At 43.1% G+C, this 9,425-nt stretch overlaps 1 protein-coding gene across 3 annotated transcripts in view; it reads right to left on the reverse strand.

Moving 5' to 3' along the window:
• The window catches only part of HAO2 (hydroxyacid oxidase 2), a 215,243-nt gene that overhangs the window by 143,524 nt on the left and 62,294 nt on the right, over positions 1-9,425 (reverse strand). For all 3 annotated transcript variants that reach the window (XR_008617141.1, XR_008617142.1, XM_055084369.1), the window contains exon 4: positions 214-301. The gene's annotated coding sequence lies outside the window, so the exon portion shown is untranslated. The remainder of the gene's footprint in view (positions 1-213; positions 302-9,425) is intronic.

Raw genomic sequence — 9,425 nt, forward strand, 5'->3', positions numbered from 1 at the left:
TTCATCACTGTAAGAATAGCAATAATGTAAAGTAACAACATCCCTATAAATCACCCCACAACTTGGCTCCTCCCTGAAGGAGTGTTCATGGACAACCTAAGCAAGTCTGTTTGACAATGAAATGAAACTCATCAATGAAATGAAGTTAACTCTGAAACAGTCCCTTTCGTGAGTAGCCGTCTGCAGTGGCATGCAGAGTGGGCTGCGGCTTACCTCTTGAGCTGAAGCTCTGGGGATGTGCTGTGGGGTGGCTGGAGATATTCCGCATGTGCTGGATTCCTCCGGAGGTTGCCTGAGAACACTGCAGAGATGTGCACAACAGAAGCAATGAGGAGTTTAAATCAATACTGACAGACTTGGTCCTTTTTCTTCTTTCCTTCCCCTTCTACCAGCTCACAAGGAACTCAGGCTCAATATTTAGCTCTAGCCTCAGGGTACGAGTGCTGATTGTAATAAGTCTGCAGGCAAATCAATCTCTCTCAGTTGTGATCTTCCTTCCTTAAAGTGGGGATGTTACTTCCTAGAGTAAGTCTGAGGAGCAAATGGGGTATTGCATTTGAAAGTGTTTAGCAGGGTATCCAAGAGGAGTGGACACTTACTGTTGAGTTTCTTCTGGGAACCTCTCTAAGGCTACCTCACTATAGGCCAGCAATAAGTAAACCATGCCAGAAAATGTAGTTGTTTCAGCTGCTTGGCAACCACCTAGTGTATGATTAACAAAGGCACCAGAAAAGCCATCACCCTCCCCGCCTCACAACCCCCCCACCCAGCAAACTCTCTGACATAGCAAGAAACACGAAATATCCACCCTCCTAACTTAACTCTTGTCCTTCGAGGTTGAGGAAAAGAAAGATTAAACTCAATCACCAACACTCCATTTGCCTTAGGGGACATGAAACGCATTTCTGCATGGCAGTCAACAAATGCTTCACCAGAGAATGTGGTGCTCTGCCAGAGAAAGTGAACCAACATTGATGCGTCCACTATCTACTCCTATAGGTCAAGCCCTCTTATATGAGCTGTATAATCTTATTTACACAAGCCCATGGGCATTATTATCCTAATTTATCAGATGAGGAAACAGACTCAGAAAGATTGAGATGCACAGCATAATAGGTGGTAGCTACCTCCCCCTTTTCCACATTTCTTTAAATTTAGTTTCCCAACATACGTTCCTATAATCTTGGTTGCTTTACAGACCAACAGTGTTCCAGCCCACGTGAAAGAAGAAGCAGTAAAGACCATATTTCCATCTTTGGATCTGTCCAGTTTCATCCAGTCCTAAACTAGTCACAAGTTAAATTCAGCACATGCAGTGTTAAACTCTACTATCTACTACAGTATTAAACTCTGTAGCTTTACTATGTACTATCAAGCCTACATTGATGAGACAGTGAACAGGAGAGAATTATATTTTTTAAGTTAAAACCTGACTTGTTTACTCACTTGCTAAAAACCAATTTTCATACAGGATGAACCAGTTCCTGAATTTTTTTTTTTTTTAAGAAGACCATTATGTTCTCAAGATGAAATGAATGGAAATGTGCTGTTTCCTGCTGCCCTGTCTCCCTGTTCCTTTTCTCTTTCTCACTGTGTGTGCGTCTATCACGGGTTTCTTCTGTCCAGAGATGCTCACAGCTGTTTGCCTTCCTCTCTCTTGAGCTCTCTAGGGCAGCTTTCATTCTTCTACCTCAGCACGCCTGGGGCCACATGGAAACTCCCCCACGGTATGATTGCTTCCACACTTTTCTAGGCTTTAAAGAGTATCAGCTGAGAACAGCTTATTGATCCCAAGTGGGGAATCCTCCCTGGCAGAGCAATTTGCAGTCGATGAAGGAATGTTGAGGCATCCTTCTCTTCTTCTGGCCCCCACCTCCACGCCCCACCTGCAGGCTGACACCCTCCAGCCCAGAGCTCATCCTTGCTAGTGCCTCCTTTTCTAAGTATTTCTGGGGAAGTTGACTTTTCTTTCTCAAACACTGATCAATTTTTTTCTTATCGAAGTATAGTTGATTTAAAATATTGTTAATTTTAGACATACAGTAAAGTGACTCATTTATTTTTTTCAGATTATATTCCATTATAGGTTATTACAAGATAGTGAATATAATTCCATGTGCTATATATAGTAAATCCTTGTTGCTTATCTATTTTATGTATAGTAGTTTGTATCTATTAATCCCATACTCCCAATTTGTCCCTCCCTCCCTCCCTCCCTCCCTCTCCCCTTTGGTAACCATAAGTTTATTTTCTATGTCTGTGAGTCTGCTTCTGTCTTGTATAGAGATTCATTTATACTATTTTTAGAGTCTACATATAAGTGATATCATATAGTATTGCAATATTTATCTTTCTGACACTTCACTAAGTATAATATTCTCTAGGTCCATCCATGTTGCTGCAAATGGCAATATTTCATTCTTTTTTACAAATGAGTAATATTCCATACACACACACACACACACACACACACACACACACACATCTTCTTAAGCCAATTGTCTGTTGATGGGTATTTAGGTTGTTTCCATGTCTTGGCTACTGTAAATAGCAGACACTGATCATTTGAACCACTTGATCATTCCAGTTTTAAATTAGACCTCTATCTAGTTTAGGAGTTTTATTTTGAAACCCAAATATGGAGAAGAATCAGTTGCTTCCCAAGTGCTTAAGTCCCAGGAGACATGGATTCCACATGCTCAGGTAGCATCATACCTTCTGCTACCCACCAACAGAAAACCGGTGGTGGGGCTAAGGCAGAGCCGCAGATGCTGTTGAACATGTTATTCTCAGTTAACAGGGACTAGCTGTGGTCTTGTCAGTGCTCAGCACCGAGTGAAGGAATGAGGAAGGTAGCAAGCAGTGTTGGAGTGCTCACCTTGCTCCAGGCACTATGCTAGTCATGGTCAAATATGGGATTTTATTAATCCTGTCCATAACCTCTCTAGAAGCTTCAGCCTCACGCTCCTAGAAAATGAAGACTTTCCAAGGACCTTTCTCCTATCATCACTATTTTATCAATGAAAAAACTGAGCTCAGAGAAGTTAAATGGTTTGCACAAGCCCACGCAGCAAACAAGTGGCAGCAACACAGGCAACCCAGTCCTCTGCCTCCAGGTTCAATGCTCTTTCCGTTTCTCCACCACTGGCAAGGGTTCCATTGACTCAAAATTCACACTGGAAATAAAGTCAGTGTGTTGGATTTTCCATTTTGGTACTGCAATGTCTGCCATTATTTTATTTGGTCAACATTCCAAAGGTGATGCTCCTTTTCAGCCCAGGTACTGACTATGAATGTAGCTGCCTGGTTTGCAGCCTCAATATTCAAACCCTCTGGATCCCCTTAGCCCACTTTCATAATGATAGGCTTTCCCTTCACAAAATAGAACTTTCATTAAGCAGCAAAACTACAGATTTACTTATATTAGCATAAGTTCACATTTAAAAGGCTAATAAAATTTGGAGCAAGATTAAAAAAAATAAGAGTTAAAAACAAAGATGAGTTAACCTCTTAAACTTAAGCCTTTCCCTCTTTCCATACGCTGCTTCAAAACGGAATGGTTAACTGTTCTTTTCAGCTACAGTATTAAGGTCATAAATTATTCTTCTTCTTGACACTCAAAGTCTGCTGCAGGATTTTTCCTCTAAGGAAATATGTCACTGCTAGTCAACAAGAAAGACTGTTCTTTGCTTTTCAGTGTGTGCCCTTTCTACTTTATATAAAAGGCTTTTTGTTATTATTAAAAGTGGAACCGAAAATCCTAACCTATAACAGAATTAAATTTTACAATACATTGAAATAAATCATCATACAGATTTTAGAGACATTATATAATTCATTCACAGGTATTCAGACCATCTAAAATAGTCTCACTCCCGTGAATGTTTTATCAATACCTCTGTTCCAGTATCTTTTCATCTCTCTTTGGTGAGTAATTTCTAAAGCATTGTTTATTCACTCTTCCAGAACAATGGCCCCAAGAACCAAATGGCAGACCAAAGAAGACAGTGAAATCAATAAAGTGTAGTAGGTGGTGCTCAGGGTGAAAACATCTAGAGAACTGATAAGAGATACACCAATTAGTGTCATTCTGCAAGAATTTATTGTGTGCTTGTTTGATCGAGGCTATTTGATTGCAGGACCAGCTAGTTTAAACCAGATAGCTGTAAGGATATCAAGATCTCAAGTGAACTGGAGATGGAAACTGGAAGGCCACTGGGGGCTAAGACAGCCCTTCGCCCACCTTGCTCTCTGTGGGACAGCACAGTGAGGCGCAACAAGCATGACAGCATAGATAAGACTTTCAAGGGCTTCCCTGGTGGCTCAGTGGTTAACAATCCGCCTGCCAATGCAGGGGACACGGGTTCGAGCCCTGGTCTGGGAAGATCCCACATGTTGTGGAGCAACTGAGCCCATGTGCCACAACTACTGAAGCCCGCGCTCCTAGAGCCCGTGCTTCACAACAAGAGAAGCCACCGCAATGAGAAGCCCGCACACCTCAACGAAGAGTAGCCCCCGCTCGCTGCAACTAGAGAAAGCCCGTGTGCAGCAACGAAGACCCAACGCAGCCAAAAATAAATAAATAAATTAAAAAAAAAAAAAAAGGACTTTCAAGTCCACGGTCTGCCACTTCCTAATTAATCTGGACAAGTTAACTCTCAATGTTGATTTCCTAATCTGTAGAATGGGGATAATAACTACCTCAAAGTGTTACAGTGAAGATTAAATGAGACGATGTTTGCCAAGTGTTTGGCACAGGACAGTACTCAGAAAATGCTAGCTTCCTTTTGCCCTCGTTTTTGCGAGGCTGTATACCAAGTTTAGAAGCATCACATCTAAAAACGGTTTTCATGGCACGTGGAAAGCAAACCATTAGCGTTTACACTGCTGAAAAACCAAGAATTCTCTACAACACAGAGAGAAGATATTAAACAAATGGACACTTTCCCAGCATCTCCCTTTTTCTGGCACCAAATAACAATATGATTAATTAACATTTACACAGTGCTTAACAGTATAGAAACCATTTTTCTCTAATGTCTCCTTCTGTTCTCATAATGACCTTGTAAGGCTGATATACTTATTAGCCTCCTCTTACAGCTGAGGTTAAATAAGCTGGTCAAGCTCACATGGCTTATAATCGACACATTGGGATTCAAGCCTGGCCCTTCAACTCTAAAATCTGTTATGCTTTTCAATGCAGTCGCCAGAATCTAATTAAGTTCAGTATTGACTATTTCAGAAACTGACTGCCCAATTTATTATCTGATTCCTCACCCCCTTCCCACCACTGCACAAGGTAAAGTCCAAACAATGTACTATGGCTATTAAAAGCCCTTCACAGCTTGGTTCCAGATTCTCTTTCCAGCCTCGTAGAGTGCATTAACCAAGCACCCTGTACTCTCCTGTGCCTCTGTGGGTTTGCTCACCTTTTCCTGTCCTAAAAGTGTCCCTTCTAGTCCAGTGATGTCCCATAAAACTTTCAAGGTCCAGTTCAACTTCTGCTCCCTCTAGAAAGCCTTCCTCTTAGCCTCACACCAGGCAGCATTATTCCTTCCCTCCTCTGGCTTCCCTAGAGTGTGTTCACACAGCTTCAAACTAGAGTAACTATAGATGGTGACAGGAACAAAAGTTTTTTCACCTTTGCATCCTCAGAATCTATCACAGCACCTGGCACATAGTAGATACTCAATAAATGTTTATTGAATTGAATTTGTTGAACGTTCCAAAAATTGTGTAACCACAACAGAATTGGTTCTGGAAGAATGTATTTTGGTCATTACGATTATTTGCATATACTCTGCCTACCCCAGAGCACTGTAAATGAGGTCAGAGTCCTTTTCTTTTTCATCACTGTACCCCTGACAGCACTCACCATGCTTTGTTCTTAATAAACACACAATAACATTCAAGAAATGGGAATTCTTTAATACAATATAAAGATATGCAATAATTACATGAAGAGAATTGTGAAGTATAATAATTAAATTTCATGTCTTCTGGTCAAAGGGCATATGTACTTTGGAGCCTTACCTTGTAGAGTGTGCCCAGGTAAGAAACACGTGGGCACACAATTCCAGTTGTGGAATGCAAAGCCCAGCACAGGGAGCTTGGCAGCTCTGCAGCTCACCATCCCAAATCCCCCACTATGCCAGGAAAGAAGCAATGCTCTGACCAGGCACTAGTTTCAAATAATTTCTCCAAGATGGTGCAAGGTACCTAAGAACAAGTGGTAACAATAATTAAAAGCAAAAGCAAACAAAGTACGTGTGAGCTGGGCCCTGCTATTATATTACACAGTGATCATCCTACTGGTATTTTATAAGAGGCAGGGAAAGCAGTGGTTAAAGCAGGAACTGCCTCTGCTCCAGTTTCCTCACCTAAAAAAGGAGAATAATGCTTGTAACTACTTCATCAGGTTGACATGAAAATTAAATGAGTTAACATATTGAAAGAGCTTAAAACAGTGTCTGCCACGTAGAGTAAGAGTTTGCTTTTCATTATTATTGTTGTTGTTGCTGCTGCTGTTATTAATGACAGAACAACAGGGCAATTTCAGGGGGAAGATGCAAAATGTTCGCCAACCTCAACCAAATTCTAGGCCAAAGTCACTTTGTTTTACTGACCTAGATTTCATTACCAGACCTGAATACTAGAGGAAGTCATTAGGTATCCTTGACTTTGCCCTTGAGTGGATCTGAAGGCTCAGAAGTAGTTGGAGATCTTTCCACATCTCCAATGGGCCTTCTGGATTGGATAAAGTGAAAGATTAAAAATTGAGCCCTCCCCCTTTCTTTCCCATCCATCTCCACTCTACCCTCTCTCTGCTGTAGACCACCTCACCAGTGCCTGAGAGCACTCTGTGCCTCTCTGACCATTGTCACCCTCATTCGTCCCCTGCCAATTGTATTCCACTTGTCCTTGGGTCCTTTAGCCCTTTCCCTGTGACCATGAACCTCATTTATCACTCATTTGTCTGCATCCGTAGGGCACTCATCATCTGGCTTATACAGGTCCCTGTACTTTCCTGCGTGTTAATCTTATTTCTCAGAGAGCAATGAGCTCTGCAAAGGCAGGCCAAGCACCTGCCTGGTGCACCAGGTTAATCTGTGCTCTGAATTCCTGCTGCCTGTCTGTAAGGAGGTGCATGATTTTACTCTGATATTTCGCTGTCTCTTTAGAACAAAATTTTAGTGCCTGTGATGGGTTGAGAGAATCTAGTCATGTTTTACAAAAGACCTTAAAAGAAAATGTAGAGTAACATGTACCAGGTATTGTCCAGATGTTTATTTTAAATAACTTTTTCCTAGGTGTTAATTTTAAACCCTCTTCTGTTTTCACAGAGGGTACTGCTCCTTTGACATATGTCTTAGAAAGGAAGAGTTCTTCCTTCCCAGGTAGCTGCACGGCCCAGTCCCACCCAGTTTTGAAGCCAGTCTGACAAAGACCAGTGTTTTCCCAGGGGCTCAGACCCTTACCTGGTAGGTCTGGAACCTGTCTTGTTGCTACCCATCTGCACCATATCTGGTGTACTTGATGCTGAGCCTGACAAGCCATAGCTATCCCTTTCTCCCATCAGAAGGCCCAATTTGTGTGACGGGGCTTCTTCCTCTGTTTCCTACAAAATACTTCCCTTGTGCGCTGGCATGTTTCCTGGTGCCCCAGCTCACTTAGTCAGCCAGACTGAGTCTGCTCATTCCCCCTCCATGGCAGAGGAGCAGGGCACTGCCCGACAAAAGGCTTCAACTTTCAGTGCTCTTATGGGACAAGCTAAGACTGCCGAACATTAAGGCCGAGATCAAGGTTAATTCACTGCAGGGAAATGCTTATGATGGAATAGTAACCCAGAACCAGGAACTCAGAACCAAGCTTAACTATATGTTACTATGCTATACTGACTGCTGCCAGATTGATTCATTACACTGGACCTTCTTAGAAAGCAATGGCTTGAGTCAAGTATGAATTCACTGACCCCTGCAGTGGGTAGCTGGGCATCTTTCTGATGAGCTCCTGAGCCAGAGCTGATTCCAGCTTCTCAACTTTCACCTCCAGCCCCTACCACAGAATCCTGCACAGCTTAATGCCAATCCCGCTGAGACAAGACTTGCTAAGGTTTTCCTTCATGGGAACTAGAGTTCAAAAATAAATCTATGGGTAGGAGGATACACCAGTCCTCGCGTGCTACCTGGAGGCTCCCGCCTTAGCACCACAGCAAGTTACGAGTCCTTTAACAGAGTTCCAGGAGCTGCCACCGGCTCATCAAAACAGGGTGCCCTGGTATGGTTCTCCAGCCCTCGTTCCCCTAATGCTGTCATTTCCAACTAAGAAAGTTTTTATTCGCTGTGCCTGTTTGCCAAAACTCATATAAATCAGAGTGCACCACTTTGCAAGACTTAGATTTGATTAACCTTAAAAAATTTAGAAGCTGCATGAGTGGGGTTTGAGATTAAGTGCGCAAAGATGTTTAGGAGCAGTCTCCCCACAGCCTTCAGATTGAGATGGATGAGGAGCCATACTGGGTTTGAGCTGCCCATAATTGGAAAAGCGTGTGCCCCAAATATCATATTTATCCTTCCTTTCTCCAAGAGCCATAACTCTAAGGCCTTCCGTTAGAACCTCAATAAAGTGAATGTCTTCAACTTTAAGGGTCCCAGATACTCTCGGCGTTTATGATACTTACAGAACAGGGTTAGGAATGCTGCGTTTAAAAGGTATTGTGCGGGGAGAGGGGGGTCAATTTCCTAAAGGGATCTGGCCGCTAGGCTTCCCTGAGAAAGCAGCACAAAACCGTAGATGAGCAGCATTTGTGAGTGAGTGAACAACAGGAGGGAATGTGAAAACACAAATCCAATTTGCTAACTCCGGGAGGGAGGCTGTGCCCATAGCGGTCACAGCATCCTCCCAGAAGGCGCCCAGGGCACAGTGAGAGTTGCTAGGGGCCAAATTCTAGGGCCTCCATTCACACTCTGATCGACATAAGTGAATGACAGGTTCATATGTCTGCCCTCTCTAAGCCCTGAAATTGTGCCAGTGGCATCTTCATAAGAAGCTGAGGGATGACATTCATATAAGCATTCAGCAAACGCCAAGCACCTGCTCTGTGTCAAGTCTTGCGCACGGTGTTGTGAGGAATGCAAATATGTACAAGAAACATAAACCCATCTGAAGAAGCATGCGGGGTCTCTTACCTGGCCACGACTCCGCTGCCTGACTACGACATCAGTGCGCCAACACCTAATCTGCTATTTGCTCCCTGACCACCCGTCCCCATCCTTTTCCATTTCACCCATCCCTCCCATCCCTGCTTCCTTAACTCTTCTTCTTTTTTTTTTTTTTTGGGGTCGCAGGCCTCTCACCGTTCTGGCCTCTCCCGTTGCGGAGCACACGCTCCGGATGCACAGGCTCAGCGGCCATGGCTTAGGGGC

Source organism: Physeter macrocephalus, chromosome 4 (assembly GCF_002837175.3).
Source record: "Physeter macrocephalus isolate SW-GA chromosome 4, ASM283717v5, whole genome shotgun sequence".
Classification (NCBI taxonomy): Eukaryota; Metazoa; Chordata; class Mammalia; order Artiodactyla; family Physeteridae; genus Physeter; species Physeter macrocephalus.